Genomic DNA, 8953 nt, shown 5'->3' on the forward strand with positions numbered 1-8953 from the left:
ATATGCTAATTTATTGAGACAGGTTTTTTGGGTTATCAGGAGTTGTATGCCAAAATCATCAGTATTAAAACAATAAAAGACCTGACAAATTTCAGTTGGTGGATAATGAATCTATAATATATGAAAGTTTAATTGTAATCATTACATTATGGTAAATAATGAAATTTAACACTATATGCTAATTTTTTGAGAAGGACCTGTATATCATTTAGATTGATAAAGGTATTGCGATAGAGCCAGGCTGTGAGGGCGCTGTGGGGAGACAGGCTGTCCCTGTCCGCTGGGGGGAGCTCAGATCAGTGTATGGGGTCAGCTGTGGGGACGCTGCGGGGGTACAGGCTGTCTCAGTGGGTAAGAAGGAGCTGACATGCAGGAGGGGAGGGTTCAGGGGGCCGTGTTGTCACTCTGCTATGAACACTAATTATAAAATACAATATTTCCCTTATTAATTTTTTTTTCTTTCCCTGTCTCTCTGTAGGTAACAGAGCGTTACCCACAGGTAATACTTGGGGCAGTCGCCCGGCTCGCTGTGTGTCTCCTGGGAATATACGCTCATTGAAGAAGGGGTATTTAATGTACCAATAGAAATAATAGGACTTAGAATAAAAATATATCAAGATTCAGTACTTTCCTTTTTTAACATTTTTTTCCAATAAGTAACTCGGCATTGTGGAGACTAAACTGGCTCCGTGGGGCAAGGACAACAAGTTTCCTTAATAGGTGACATCACTATGGAGGAATGCTGCTCTCCGGCCTCCATCATCATGTGCAGCAGCTAAGCCTCTTCATCCTCGGTTTGGGTAAGTGACAATCCATGTATGTATATTCTAAGGAGCTGTCATGGCACATGTACATACATGTATGTGTATATATGTGTATACAGTCAGCTGTCATAACACTTGGGGAAGTCAAACCATGGGGCTGTGTGGCTCTGTAGTCCTCTACAGCGCCAAACAGCCCCCGCTACAGCGCCGCACAGCCTCCACAGCCCTCTCTTCAGCACCACACAGCCTCCCGCAACCCACTACCAGGCCCACGGACATTATCAGCCCCCCTTTACTGGCCCTTCCAGCCCACCACAGGTTCTGACAGGAGCAGCAGTAGAGTTTCAAGGATAAGCAGCAGGTGAAAGAAAGCTTGACTAGAGGCAGGTAGCTCAATAATCTTGCAAGGAAGGGAGTGCTATGCCAGGTTTAAATAGGGTGTTCAGTCAAGGGGGAGACAATCAGGAACTCACAGTGGAGACATTCAGAAACAACGCAGGTACAAGTTATGTGGGTTAACACGGAACTGTCCAGCGAGCTGAACGGCTCAAAGGGAAGAGCTGTCGCCAGGTGCACAAGAGCTGCTGGGTTCAAATCCTGACAGGTGTGTTTCAGTGGCACACAAAAGGCAAAGGATATGCTTCGCTGGAATGCTAACGGCAAAGGATGCGCTCCTATGGCACTCCAGCGGTATATTGTGTGCTCCCAAGGCATGCCAGGGGCTAAAAGCATGCTCCAGTGGCATGCCGAGGCAAAGGTTGTGCTCCGGTGGCAAGCCACCGGCAAACTGTGTGTTCCGATGGCAGGCCAACAGCCAAAAGGGTGGTCCGGTGGCACACCAATAGCACAAAGTCAAAGCGTTCCCTCCTTATATATGGAATGGAAAGCCTTGTGTTGCCTACTATGTTAAAAAGAAGGCTATATTGGGACCCATTATATTAAATGGAAGGCTATGTGGGATCATTATATATTGTATGGAAAGCTTTCTTGTGCCCATTACATTAAATAGTGGTGTATGTGTGGTTCATTTTATTAAATGAAGAATTATGTGTGGCCCTTTATATTAAATGGAAAGATACGTGGGGCCCATTATATTAAATTAAGAATTATGCAGACCCATTATATTAAATGAAAGGCTATGTGGTGCCCATTTTATCAAATGGAAGGTTACTTTGGCCTCAATATGTTAATTTAAAGTCTTTATGTGGCACAATATATTGAAAAAAAAATATGTGGGACTCATTATATATATTGGAAGGCTATGTGGGACCTATTAAAATACATTAAATGGAAGGCTATCTGGGGCCCATTTTATTAAATGGATGGATATATAGTTCCCATTATATTAAATGAAGAACTATATGAGGACCAGAATTTTAAACTGAAGGTTATCTAGGGCCTAATATATTAAATGGAAGGCTATGTGGGATCTATTATATTAATTGGAAGGTTATGTGGAACCAAATATATTAAAATAAGAATTATATGGGTCCCATTATATTAATTGAAAGGCTACATGGTGCCCAATTCATTAAAAGAACAGTTATGTGGGAGCCATTATATTAAATGGAAGACTACTTTGGCCCGATATGTTAACTGGAAGTCTATGTGGGACCAATTATATTAATTGGAGAGTTACATGGGGTCCAATAAATTTAATAAAAGGCTATATGGGACTTATTTATTACTTGGAAGGTTATGTGGAACCCAATAAATTAAATGGCGGGCTAAGTGGGACCATTATTAAATAGAAAGCTATGTGAGGCCCAGTATACTAAATGGAACTGAGCAATGTACAGAGAACGTGACCCAGTCCGCCCTTCCAACATTGGCTTCTCCCACAGAATGGCATCCTCTGTCACCAGAAATTCCAGTTTGCAACCAAGTCCAACATGAAGTGTAGGAATTACAGACTTTCCCTATGGTCATAAAAGATCCTGATCCTGGAGCTAATGTGCCGTACGTAGGTCTAGCGGGAAGCCGAGCCCCATATTTCATACCAGGCAGTGGATCATTCATCTCAGCTGCCAATAGAGAGATGCCACCGCACCAGATACACACACCGGGCTCTGGATTTCCTCAGAGAATTATTGTGGCAGCTTCATCGACAGACTTGCATATCCCTAAGCGACTCTTCAGCCGGTACAGATACCGTTTTTTACCGAAAGGCCGCAGAGGAGGACTACAACACGCAGACCTACCAGACAATCGAGGAGAAAGGATGAGCACGCGCTCACAGGTAAGCCGTCAAACCTGGTGATCAACATATCAAGTTACCTTTTTTCCCCTGCTGAACTGTCACTACTCCAAAAGGAGTTATCTCTTTGCCCAACCCCTAGTTGGGATGGTTTTCAACTCGAACAGGATCTTCAGCCATTAGACTTAAGACTCCTTTTGATTTGTTATCTGGGACTCATAATGGCATTACTGCTCCACAGAAAGGAGCGACTGTTCCGGAGATTTCAATTTCATCACTTGGTTTACGTAACCACAGCACCTTTCACCCACCACGCACCCATCATGCCACAGATACCTTCATTGAATTAGTGGATCGTGAGGTTAAACAACTCTCACATCAACAAAAACTTGGCTTTTTTCCAGCACATTCAAATCTCTCACCAACTGAGAAAACATCACTCAGGTCTCTAACAGAAAATAAGGGAATCATTATAAAACAGGCAAATAAAGGTGGGGCCATTGTGATCATGGATCGATCCGTATATTGCCAAGAGGTCTATAGGCAGTTATCGGACTCTGAGACATATCAGCCGATATCTAACGACCATACCTTTGACATTGATTGCAAAATACGCACCTTGTCAATTTTTATCTTGATAAAAACAATATAGACAAAAAAACTGCCACCTTTCTATTACATCCCGACAATATCACGCCATTTTTTTACATCTTACCGAATATACGGTACATAAATCGCTCAGTAATCCAACAGGGAGGCTCATTGTGGCCTCCACCGACTATTCTCTCACCTCTCTCTATTTTCCTGGAGAAGATCTTAACACCACTGGTTAGGACAACTAAATCATTCCTACTGGACACGGGGCATTTCTTTGGAATTATTAAACCAGTGGGGACAGTATTTCCCAACAGTCTGTTAGTCACATTAGACGTTAACAGTCTATACACATCTATCTCACACGAAAAGGGTATTGAAGCCACAAAATTTCTTTTAGATTCATCAGACCTGCCAGTTAATTCTATTCAATTGTGTCTGGATCTACTTAAATTGGTTCTCAATGAGAACTTTTTCTCTATGAGGATACCTTCTACAACCAGAAGCGTGGGACGGCTATGGGATCAAAATTAGCGCCGGCTTATGCAAATGCTTTTATTAATTTTTTTCAGATTAAACATGTTTTTTCTAATCCCATGTTCCAACAACATGCTATCTGTTACCATCGCTTCATTGATGACATATTTCTTATCTGGCTAGGGGCTTCCGATTCTCTGGACACCTTTCATCTGTATCTCAACTCCATTCTCCCTGAATTGCAATTCACTATACATTATAGTGACAAATGTGTACCCTTTCTGGATACCTTGGTGCTCAAAAACTCAGAAGGACATCTATCGACTGATTTGTTGTGTAAACCGACTGATTGCAACAGTTTATTACATTATTCCAGTTGTCACCCGAGGACCATGAAGAACAGTATACCACGCTCACAATTCAATAGGATCTCACGCATTTTCTCTGATACACTAACAATCAGGCGGGATATCATGGCACAAAAGTTCAGTGAGAGACACTATCCATATAGATTGCTTGATAAGGAAAAGGATCGGATTCTTACCCCGCCATCTCCCTCTCAACCTGTTCAGCCCAAGGAAAGAGTACCTTTTGTGCACACACACCACCCTCTAAGGCAAAAAGTCCATTCCATCATTAAAAAACATTGGCCACTCTTGGCCAGGGCCTATCCCAACATTGAATCATTCAATAATTCCGCTTTGATGTGTACCAGGAGAGCCACCAACCTAAAGGACAATTTGGTAAGGGCAGACATAGGCAGTGCAGGCCCCGCCACTACACAGAGGCTACTGAGTACAAGACGACATGGCACATTCCCCTGCCTTAATTGTGCCTCCTGTTCCAGTGTCATTACATCTGATACTATTACTCACCCAAGAACTGGTAAATCCTACCCGATACGCGGATACTATACCTGTGACACAAACTTTGTCATTTACGTGGTTAAATGTCCCTGTGGTCTCCTGTATGTTGGAAAAACCACACAACATGTAAAGGATAGGATAGCCAGTCATAAATCGACTATCAGGTGTGGTAACACCTGGCTTCCTCTCCCTGACCATTGTCTTAAAAATAGGAATTCAGTGGCACAATTGAAATTTCAAGTAGTGGAACAGGTTGATCGTCCGAATCGAGGTGACCGCACTAAATTTCTGAAACAGAGAGAATCATATTGCATCCACGCTCTAGACACTTTAGAGCCCAAGGGTCTCAATGGAGAAATTAACTGGCTTCTTTAATGACTCTAACCATTTTTTTTATTTATTTATTTTTTTCCGCTTATTTCAGACATGCTGATGCCACTCATTTGTAGGTGAGTGTCCTACTTCTAACTCCCTGGCTTCCCATACTCCCGCCTTTATTTGATTAGTTCTGGTCCTGGACCCCTGTAATTGCCCCCATAAGTTACCAACTATAGGACTTTGGCTAATAGCATTATCAGAAAGGCATCAGACATCCGTTTGGTGATTTATTAATATGTCCGTTCTTATATGGCCAATATTGTTGCTCAACCTGTCCTTCTATTATCCGCACACTACAATGCAGACAAGTTTTATCTGTAGCCAAGCACGGCCCACATGTCCTATTATCCCTCACAGGCTTTAGCTGCTGTCATTCAGGCTCCTGCAATCACTTACACACTGCAGTGCAGACAGGCTCTAATTAATGCCAAGCAAGCCCCTGCTATCATACACACAATGCAGTGCAGACTAACTTTAGCTGTTGCCAAGCATACAGCTTCCTTAACAACAGCCGGGCATGCCCAGTAGCAGTAGTATGGTAACATGACCTCACTTCCTGTCTGAGAGGGTGGAGCTATTTATATCTGCCTCATAGCGACATGGTGCACAGCACAGCAAGGTGCACAGCACAGCACGGTGCACAGCACAGCAAGGTGCACAGCACAGCAAAGTGCACAGCACATCAAGGTGCACAGCACAGCACGCAAGGTGCACAGCACAGCAAGGTGCAGGAGCACCGCTGATTCACACTGCAAACAAGGTAATTAGGCTACCCATGCTTTATTCAGCACTTGCAACATACTTTGGCCCACACATATTTTGACATCACACTTGTGATCCTACAGATCAACAGCCACAATAGACACCCTACACCATTACAAGTGAATTTCTAGGATTATTAGGTAAATCAGGCTCTCTTTAACCATTCTAGTCTATGGATGGGAACTAGTTTTAATAACATGATTGTCTCTTACAGCCCCTGGATACTACAGGGACATCCCTTCCCTTTTCTTGAGTTCAGCTCCCATACTACACCTGGATTCAGGTAAAACTCACACTACACACAACACCATGGGATCTCATTGGACACCATGTCCCTCTATTTGACCTGTTTGGCCACATGCTGTATTATTTCATTTGTTTTGCTATTCTATTTTATTGCTATTTGGGAGCACACTTGTAATTTTGCTATGCTTTATCTAAAATGTATAAACTCGTATTAATTTCATTAATTTTATTTTTTATGTTTTTCTTTGTTGTTTGTTTACAGCGACCTATGAGTAAGACCCGGGAGGGGTCGAAACGTCAGTAATCTGTGTCACATATCATTTTTCCGGTGTACATATGCTATCTGATTGATTTTTGTGCATATTGAATAAATTGTTAATTTCTGAAAGATATTCCAGTAAGGGTGCGGTGAATCTTGGTCTATCTCTAAGCAATTGACGGATGAGGAAACACGGAAGCGAGAGCTGCGATTAATGAAAAACAGAGAAGCAGCTAAAGCATTTCAACTCAGGAGGAAAGCGTACGTTAGATGCCTAGAGAAGCACAAAGTCATTCTGGAAGGACATATCAAGGAGCTGACGCAAGAGCTGGAAATTTATAGAAATACGGATTCTCTCAGCGCAAATCCAACAACCTCATGAAGCTACTCTGACATTCCTAAAATATTAAAATATAGCTATAGATTGTCACAAATCGGCCTCTTGTATATCTTTTATAGCAAATAGGAAAAATCGCCAAAACAAATTCAAAAATCTGTATGTATGCATATATTGTGTTATTAGTGATATGGCAGCTTTTTCACACATTTTCCATGCCATGATATGAATTGTGAAACAATTGAATACATTTTTTTTTTCTTTTTAGCAATTTTTAAAGTCCAAGATTTTTTTTTAAAGATAAATGGCTAACATGAGTAAAAAAATTATATAAAATCAATCATTTATTAGGTATGCATTAAAAACATCAGACAAGACAACATATAAAAATCCAACTAAATACGACATATATAATTTAGATTGATAAAGGTATTGCGATAGAGCCAGGCTGTGAGGGCGCTGTGGGGAGACAGGCTATCCCTGTCCGGTGGGGGGAGCTCAGATCAGTGTATGGGGTCAGCTGTGGGGACGCTGCAGGGGTACAGCCTGTCTCAGTGGGTAAGAAGGAGCTGACATGCAGGAGGGGAGGGTTCAGGGGGAATATACGCTCATTGAAGAAGGGGTATTTAATGTACCAATAGAAATAATAGGACTTAGAATAAAAATATATCAAGATTCAGTACTTTCCTTTAACCTTTTTTTCCAATAAGTAACGCAGCATCGTGGAGACTAAACTGGCTCCATGGGGCAAGAACTATAAGTTTCCTTAATAGGTGACATCACTATGGAGGAATGCTGCTCTCCGGCCTCCATCATCATGTGCAGCAGCTAAGCCTCTTCATCCTCGGTTTGGGTAAGTGACAATCCATGTCTGTATAGTCTAAGGAGCTGTCATGGCACATGTACATACATGTATGTGTATATATGTATATACAGTCAGCTGTCATGACACTTGGGGAAGTCAAACCATGGGGCTGTGTGGCTCTGTAGTCCTCTACAGCGCCAAACAGCCCCCGCTACAGCGCCGCACAGCCTCCACAGCCCTCTCTTCAGCACCACACAGCCTCCCGCAGCCCACTACCAGGCCCACGGACTTTATCAGCCCCCCTTTACTGGCCCTTCCAGCCCACCACAGGTTCTGACAGGAGCAGCAGTAGCGTTTCAAGGATAAGCAGCAGGTGAAAGAAAGCTTGACTAGAGGCTGGTAGCTCAATAATCTTGCAAGGAAGGGAGTGCTATGCCAGGTTTAAATAGGGTGTTCAATCAAGGTGGAGACAATCAGGAACTCACAATGGAGACATTCAGAAACAACACAGGTACAAGTTATTTGGGTTAACACGGAACTGTCCATCGAGCTGAATGGCTCAAAGGGAAGAGCTGTCGCCAGGTGCCCAAGAGCTGCTGGGTTCAAATCCTGACAGGTATGTTTCAGTGGCACGCCAACGGCAAAGGATATGCTTCGCTGGAATGCTAACGGCAAAGGATGCGCTCCTATGGCACTCCAGCAGTATACTGTGTGCTCCCACGGCATGCCAGGGGCTAAAAGCATGCTCCAGTGGCATGCCGTGGCAAAGGTTGTGCTCCGGTGGCATGCCAGCGGCAAACTGTGTGCTCCAGTGGCAACTGATCGATGAAGGGTACGCTCCGGTGGCAAACCAACGGAAAACAGTGTGCTCCGATGGCAGGCCAACAGCCAAAAGGGTGGTCCAGTGGCACACCAATGGCACAAATGGCACAAAGTGTTCACTCCTTAACTATGGAATGGAAAACCTTGTGTTGCCCACTATGTAAAAAAGAAGGCTATATTGGGGCCCATTATAATAAATGGAAGGCTATGTCTGACCATTATATTAAATGGAAGGCTATGTGGGATTATTATATTGTATGGAAAGCTTTGTTGTGCCCATTACATTAAATAGTGGTGTGGTGTATGTGTGGTTCATTTTATTAAATGAAGAATTATGTGGGGCCCTTTATATTAAATGGAAAGATACGTGGGGCCCATTATATGAAATTAAGAATTATGCAGACCCATTATATTAAATGAAAGGCTATGTGGTGCCCATTTTATCA

The 8953-nt window shown here is 42.8% G+C and overlaps 1 long non-coding RNA gene across 1 annotated transcript; it reads left to right on the forward strand.

Annotated features, from left to right (window-relative positions):
* Positions 1-5871: 5871 nt before the first annotated feature.
* LOC138657602 (uncharacterized) lies at positions 5872-6969 on the forward strand. Its single transcript, XR_011317089.1, has 4 exons — positions 5872-6036; positions 6122-6178; positions 6253-6321; positions 6547-6969. It is a non-coding gene; the product is annotated as an uncharacterized lncRNA (long non-coding RNA).
* The last annotated feature ends 1984 nt before the right edge of the window (positions 6970-8953 follow it).

Source organism: Ranitomeya imitator, chromosome 1, assembly GCF_032444005.1.
Source record: "Ranitomeya imitator isolate aRanImi1 chromosome 1, aRanImi1.pri, whole genome shotgun sequence".
Lineage (NCBI taxonomy): Eukaryota > Metazoa > Chordata > Amphibia > Anura > Dendrobatidae > Ranitomeya > Ranitomeya imitator.